The sequence below is a fragment of the Lepidochelys kempii genome, chromosome 5, assembly GCF_965140285.1.
Source record: "Lepidochelys kempii isolate rLepKem1 chromosome 5, rLepKem1.hap1, whole genome shotgun sequence".
Classification (NCBI taxonomy): Eukaryota; Metazoa; Chordata; order Testudines; family Cheloniidae; genus Lepidochelys; species Lepidochelys kempii.
The window spans coordinates 22045157-22053295 of record NC_136384.1 but is presented as its reverse complement, the minus strand read 5'-3'; positions in this window follow the sequence as shown (position 1 = coordinate 22053295).

The window sequence follows — 8139 nt, the reverse complement described above, 5'->3', positions numbered from 1 at the left end:
ATTCCCATTTGTCATGCTACCATTATCCCTAAGATCCTCTTTAGTCTTATTAAAGAATGAGGCAAAGTATTTGTTTAGATATTGGGCCATGCCTAGATTATCCTTGACCTCCACTCCATCCTCAGTGTTTAGCGATCCCACTTCTTCTTTCTTTGTTTTCTTCTTATTTATATGGCTATAGAACCTTTTACTATTGGTTTTAATTCCCTTCGCAAGGTCCAACTCTACTTGACTTTTATCATGTCTCACTTTATCCCTACATGCTCTGACCTCAATAAAGTAGCTTTCCTTGCTGATCCCCCGCTTCTTCCACTCCCTGTATGCTTTCTGCTTTTTCTTAATCACCTCTCTGAGATGCTTGCTCATCCAGCTTGGTCTACAACTCCTGCCTATGAATTTTTTCCCCTTTCTTGGGATGCAGGCTTCCGATAGCTTCTGCAGCTTTGATTTAAAATAATCCCAGGCCTCCTCTACCTTTATATCCATAAGTTCTTCAGTCCAATCCACTTCCCTAACTAAATTCCTATGTTCCATCCAAAACACATTCAAAATGGGAGTTTCAAAAGTGCTTACGGGAGTTTGATGCCCAAAAGCCACTGAACATAAATGGGAGCTGGGCACCTAATTTTACATGCTTTTGAAAATCTCACCATAAAAGCTTTGGATAAGAGCAAGCAACTGAAGGTGTAACTCAGCTACCTACATAGTTTGGCTATTTAGTAGAGGAAAGCAAAGGAAGCCTCATTGAATTAATATATCACTGAGCCTTTACCTTAAAGACAAAGTTTCAACTGGCTTGCATAAATGGCCCATTAATTTCAACTGCATCTACTCTCCTCCCCAATGAGCTCCTCTCATTACTGATCATTGGTTATTAAGTCCCTCTGCCTGTTCCCTTCTCAGATATTTATTTCAATAAATTTTATTGGTTAGCCCTACCATTACTGCTTTTGATACAAGCCTTCCCTTGTCTGGAAAGGAGTTTAAAGTGAGCTACTGTGACTAAGAGCTCAATCGTGTTCTAAGTGACGTCAATAACTTTGCTGATATTGGTGTGTTGGGAAGGAAGGGAATCACTCTGTACCAAAAATGTGCCTAAATTTTCCAATCCCACATGAATACATATGAAGAAAATGTATACTGGTCATTTCCACCATCTACTCTCTCTTTATGCCGTCACTATAGTGAGGTCTGTTCTACATACACAACGCAGTAGTTTGGATTCCCCAGTTCACCACGTTCACTTTATGCTGCTTATGTCGCACAATGAGAGCCTAAAGCAGCTGAAGATTTGCATTTGAGAATTCCTCGTATGTAGTAGGACTTTCCATAGGTGTGAGGTGGCTACTCCACCTCTTACCCCAGCTACTCTGTCTCTTGCACTGGTACCTCTTCCCTCCCAGTCAGCATGAGAGGAGGGAGAAGGTGTGTTAGGATGTGGGGAACAAACAAGAAAGGGCAGGGAATGTGAATAAGAGCGCATGCTGGGGCCCAGTGGAGAATCAAGCCTAGAACAATTTAAAATTTCCAGAGACAACACATTTCTTACAGTTCTTTCAGTCCTTTATCAGCGCAGTGTTAGAATTCTGGGGTTTTTTGGTCTTCACTGACACAAAGGTGTTTTTTTTTTAAACAAGGAGATAACAAATATGGGCTAGTTACCTTGCTGTAAAATCCTAGTGGAGACAGGGCACCAGTAGCATTTACCATGAGGTAGCTAGGCAAGGTCAGCACTATACACCCCACCCTGGATTGATCTCACTAGTTTATCTCACAGTAAAACTACCGTGTCTTACCTCCACTGTGTTTTTACAAAGGGATAGCTAACATGCATTAGTTATCCTGCGGTAAAAGCACACCATTATTGTCAGTGAAGACAAAGCTTGCAGCTGAAGGTCTGCTGTGTTAGTGATTAGATTGTGTGTAATATCAGGCTGCCTTGGGGAAACTATTGGCATACTGTGGAGATTGGTTCTTCCAGCACGTGTACACACTTCATGTTGGTAGCTCGTCCCCTGTTCCTCACAACAGGTCCCTTGTCTCCTTGCCCCTTTCTGCTCCCAAGAACCTCTGTATCAGAAGCTCTTTCCCCTTCTCAGCCATTGCTTCCTGACTACCCAACCTCCTCTGTAGACTTCACTGCTCAGTTCCCTGGTTTTCATTGGATCCTAAAATATCCCACTACTTTCCCTCTTGCTCCTTCTTTTTTGCTTGCAGGCCCTGCTACAGTTTTATTACCTGGCTGAGGCAATGAGGAAACAGACAGGCAAATGCCACTCTCTCTCTCTCTATGTTCCCACACTGTTAAGCACAAATTAACCCTCCAAGAGTTTGATTCCATTAGGAAATGTTGATGCCATAGGTGCTGGAACTAGGGATGCTGCGGGTACTGCCGCACCGCCTGGCTTGAAGTGGTTTCCATCATAAACAGGGTTTATAGTTTGGTTCAATGGCTCTCAGCACCCCCACGATACAAACTGTTCCAGCACCCTTGGTTGAAGCCTTAATTATTACCTCCAATAAAAGACATTACCTAACCCTGGTCTCTCCAAATTCATATTAATCAGTTTCCTTTGAATATATAAATATATAATATAAAATGAGCTGTCAAGTTCACCTCTAAAGGTCAAATTGCTTATTGACATGTAACATTTAAGGATTCATAGTAAAGTCGTATAAAATAAAATCTGGAAGGAGCTGTGTAGAACTGGCACTGTGTAATGGGAGAGTGATTACCTTGTCATTTGGTACAGATAGCATTTGTCTGCCAACATTTAAAAATGTCAATTACATTTAAAAAGCATGAATCTAAGTTTAGAAACCTTTTATTTATTTATTTTAAAAAACCTTAATTTTGGCATTTTTGTCCATTAAACATAGGTGAATTATTGAATTAGTGAGTTATTGAGCTATAAACAATAAAATGGTAAAATGCAGAGGACTGACCTAAATCCTCTTTAGCTTATCATACCTGCAGAAACACATTTAAATGCCATAATATAAATGTTTACTGGCAGAAAAATTGGATTGACCCCTTATAAAATCATCTTCCTCTAACACCTTCAAAACAGGCAATAAAAATTATGACAAAGACACAGAATACAAGAAAGAGCTTGGTTTCAGATGATGCAAATTTTACAGCCCCTCTTATCTCACCTGTGTGCAAGCAATAATGTCTATAACAAAACAAAACAATTGTGTGTCTTTATAATTGCCCCTTGCCACATTTCTGATCACCATATTTTTATGGTGCTTCTTGCAACAACTGCTTAACATTACTTTAGTACTCTAAATGGTTTTACCTAATTAACACAAACATTGCTATGTGTTGTATTGAAATTCTAATGATGCTTTTCATATATCATAAAGCAGACTCTTATCCAGAGTCTAGACATCTTCAGATGTAGTAGGCTGATGGAGTTTGATAAGAAATATATTAACATAGATTAAAATAAATTACCCCTATTACCTAAGTGGCTTTGTTTAGCCTGGGAATAAATTGTGAGGGCATGAAAACAGATGTTGCTACTGAGCCACTATCTGCTAATGTGAGGAATAACTCATTGATGCCTCAGTATCATTTAGATGGGTAAAAATACTATTGACAAATATTCTTAATATATCTTTGTATAAATACTGGAATTGAATGATCATCAAGAAGATAGGAAATGTTTAAAACATTTGCATCTAACAGTTTTTAAAATAAAACACATTTTAACTATCACTGATTGTAACTGGCTCCGGTTGAAAAGGAGCAATTATTTTCCATGGGAAATTTTGAAAACAATTTTTTTCAAAATTTCCCTAAAAAATAATTGCTATGTTTCAACCAGAGCCAGTTACAAAAATTGTTTCAAAATTTTCACCAAAAATTGGTTTTTGAAAACAAACAAACAAAAAGTTTGGTTTTTGGTTTAGAAATTTGTGTTTTCAGTTCTTGAAAACAAATTTTTCCACTGAAAATTCCCTCGCTCATCCAAATGTTTCATTTTCAGTTTGTTTGGTTTTTTAATTAAAAAATAATCTGGACCAAATAAAAATTTTGGTTTTAGTTGAAAAGCGCCAGCCCAAAAAGTTTTAATGAAAAAGTTTCAACCAGTTCTGTTTATCGTCTATAAGTTATATATGTTTATTTGCATAATTTATTTTTTTTAAAATTTCATTTTTCAATTATCAGCAGATTAAAACGATAGGTGAATAATCTCAATTTTCTAGTTTTGTAAAATCCACTAGAAGTTCCTAAAAATATTATGGTGGACACCAGTGTTTCAAACCAAAAATTGGGACCAAGACTGGAGTGAAATCCTGCCTCCACTGAAATCAATGGCAAAACTCCCATGGACTTCAGTGGGGACAGGATTTCACACTGGGTCTTCTCCTGTGTCTGTAGGATAATAGTCACAGCTCAGTAATAATAATTTTACTGTAATGGGTCAGGCTTGTGAGGCCCCTATACTCATCTTGATGGCATTTCTCTGGTTGGATGTAACATGATAAGTTTTGAACACTGCATCTGTCAATTCTAAAATTTCAGGGAATCTTCTAGGCCTCAATGGGCAAAACCTAGCTGATTTTTGTGAATGCTAGAAAAACCAAAGAGGGGAAATGGAGCCATGGCATCTGGTTAGCAGAGCCAGCAGCTTCAACCATCTCTGTAATTCGCTATAGAGCGAAGAAATGGTTGACAGCAGAAATCATAGATATTAAGATCAGAAGGGACCATTATGATCATCTAATCTGACCTCCTGCACAATGCACAAATCAGCGCATTCCATGTGGGAAGAGTCTTCATTTTAGCTCTGTCCATGTCCCTCTTGAGTTCAAAATGTTGGCACCCTGAAAAAGAAAGAATGGCAGGGGAGCAGAATGGGAAGACTTGAGGGGAAGGGTGGAATGGAGGGAGAATGTGAGACCTTGGTATGAGCGGGAATGGGGAAGCCCTGGCATGGGAGAGGGAATGGGAGATGCCCAGAACCTCTGGCATGAGGGATAGAATGGGGGCATTGCAGTGAGTCCCTGAGATAAAGTGGGGTGAGAGGCTGACACACCCGGGGGTGGGTATGGAGGAATGCACATAGAGCCCCTGGTGTGTGCAGTAAGCTTGGCCTACAGAAGCAACAAAGCGAGTGACACCCAACTGGCAAGTAGATTCCAGCAGGGATCACATTCCCCAAATTCCATCCCAATCCCAGGACTCTTGGAAGTTTTCACAGACAGCCCTGGCTTTGTATGTGCTTCTAGGTAACACTCTAGGACTTGATTCCTAGCTAAAGACTGCCTACATCTACCCTCCTAACAATGAGACTTGCAAGAAAAATATCAGGTAGTTGAGGATACGTTTGATATGGCACAATGGGTCATTCAGAAGCTGCATGTTAGTGTAAGGACTTGGTGTGTCAACAATGTGGAAAACACACCTGTAAGCAGAAGAACAAAGCTCTAGGAAAAGACTAATGGCAGTAAAGGTACAACACAGGCAGTGAGACATGACAGAAGACCTGCAACAGAATCAGGACCAACTGAGAAGCTCAAAAGACATGACTTTGCAGATGTTTAGGGCTAACATGGCCACAAACTACAAACTGAGGGTAAAGCAGCTCAGATTCTAACTCCTCTTTTCTAAATTTCATCCCATTACTCCTAGTTCTACCACCCCGAATAGTATAATCTTCACTCTTGAAGGTTACTCCTTCAAATATTTGTTGGTATGTCACCAATACTCCTCCATTTTATCTCTTTGTGGGTACACTTGCAAATCATTAAAAAGCAGGAAAGATAAGCAGTTCATTGGAAAACCTGGCTAGAAAATGTAGATGGTGTCAGCTAATGCCTGTTTAGTTTCTGTCCCCATAATGATAAATGTGCCTTTTAATTATTGAAAGCCATGGACAGATTCACTAACCCTGGTAGTGACAGGTTCTTGCATTCTGCTATTTGTCTGGACATGAGTCAGAGTGCTGTATGTTAGATCTGTACCCACTGGAATAGTGAGTTTAAAAGTCAATGTTTTAATCTGTGAATTTAAATTGCTTGTCCTTGTGCAAATGATCAAGCTCATTAAAAAGTATTTGCACAACATTTATATTATGAGAAGAAACAAACAATACAAGAAATGATAGAGGGCACATTAAAAAGCAGTGAAGATGAATCAATAGCCAGAAACTGCAACTGTGGGTTCCATATTCTATGGCAGTCATAGAGTGATGATACATACAGCAAATGAAGAGGGCTGTCATTGAACAGAACTAATGGCTGTTTATTTCCTGTGAGCATGGGCTGATAAATCTCCAGCCCGGTGAAAAACAACAGAGTGAGCGCCATATCCCATGCAAAAGTGAACTGGCCCTGGGGCAATGCACCAGAGAAGTTAATCGAACACAAATGACATTTCCAGGGACTAACCGTGTGATATTATCAAACACTGCAGGGCACACACTTGCCATTCAGATTCAAAATGCATTTTCCCCAGGCTCAGAAGTCAGCCTTGTTGCTTTCCACACTAGCTGTGGTGCAAGAGAAGAGCATTTTAATTTTTAAAGAAGAGATTGGGGCCTGAAAAAGAAATGGAGCATGTTGTGTGGAGTTAGAGCTGGTCAGGAATTTTTCCACCAGAAAATGCCACTTGGCTAAAACTGAAAGAGAGGGCGGGCGGGAGGGAGACCCACACCCAGAATAACCTGGTGGATGTGGGAGACCCCTGATTTGGACCAAGAACTCGAACCTGGGTCTCCCCACAGACCAAGTGACTGTCCTAACCCAGAGGCTATTGGCTATTCTAGGGTGGAAGTGGGGGGGGGTGTGTGTCTCTTTCAGGGTATATCTACGCAGCCCACGGAAATGAGCCAAGTCAACAGACTCGGGGTAGTGGGGCTTGCACTAGTGCTCCAAAAACGTGTAGGCTGTGCTCTGACATCACAGCTTGGGCTGGGGCTCAGACTTCCAAGTCCCAGGCTTCAGAGCCTGAGCCGGACATCCAGGCACTGCCCACACAGCTATTCCTAGAGCACTAGTGAGCCCCGCAAGCCTGAGTCTGTTGCTCCGGGCTGGAAGGCTCACTGCCATGGGCTGTACAGACATCCCCCGCCCCCCGTCTCCACTTGTGTGAGTAATTAAATATCCAGTGGGTGAGAGAGAGAAACTGACTCCATGGCCCAGTGGTTAGGGCATTCACCTGGGATGTGGGTAATTCAGGGGCTTGAACCAGGAAGTCTGTGGTTTAGCGGGGAATAGAACCCAGGTCTCTCAAGTGATGCTACTGCACAGCCCCAGAAGAAAACAGTCAACTTTCAATGGGAGATTGGTGGAGGAAGGACTGCTTAAAATCTGAGTCAGGACTTCAAGATTTGGGTCACAAAACATAAGGTCATCAGGCCACTGACCTTGTCCCTGTAGGTTTGGAAAGTGCTATGCAGAATTATGGCACTACATCAATAAAATGATAAAGTCACAGGGGAAGGGGTAAAGGCGCTCTGGCATTTCAAAAGTTACCAAGTTCCTGTTTATCCCATGGCTGATCTCAAGTATGGTTAGAAAAGGAAAGGAGGTTACCTTAGGGGAAGGGCTCTCCTTGCAGCTGGCTAAAGCTGGAAAGGCCTCAGGTGGGTCTTACTCCATAGTTCAAGTTGATTGGTAGTGATTCAGGGCTTTGTTTTTGGAAATAAAACAAGCCTTGAAGAAAGGGATGGGGAGTGATCCATAGTGGGGACTTTTAATTTTCCTGTAAACTGGCTTACAATCAGGATAACAGCACCACTAAAATTCAGATAGAAGAGAGCCAAGAACTGGTGCCCAGCACTCTACTCGGGGTGTGTGGGGGGTGTGTGTGTGGAGGGAATGGAAACTATGACCAAGGACACAGGGCAAAAGACCTATCAGAAAAGTACCATGGGATCGTTAAGGCCACACGCTGCAGAGAACCTCAGTCAGAGGATTATCATTCACACCACACATTAAACAGCTTGGAACTTAGTTTTATACTGGACTTAGAAAGAAGAGGAGTTGGGCTGACCCTGCAGTGCGTGGTGGGACGTTAGGTATTTCAAACCTGAGGCTTAGACCATTAAGCTACCACTCTCCAGCTGGGGGGAATATATGGTTCAAAGGGAAAAACAAGACTCACTGCATTAAATAAACAAGCCA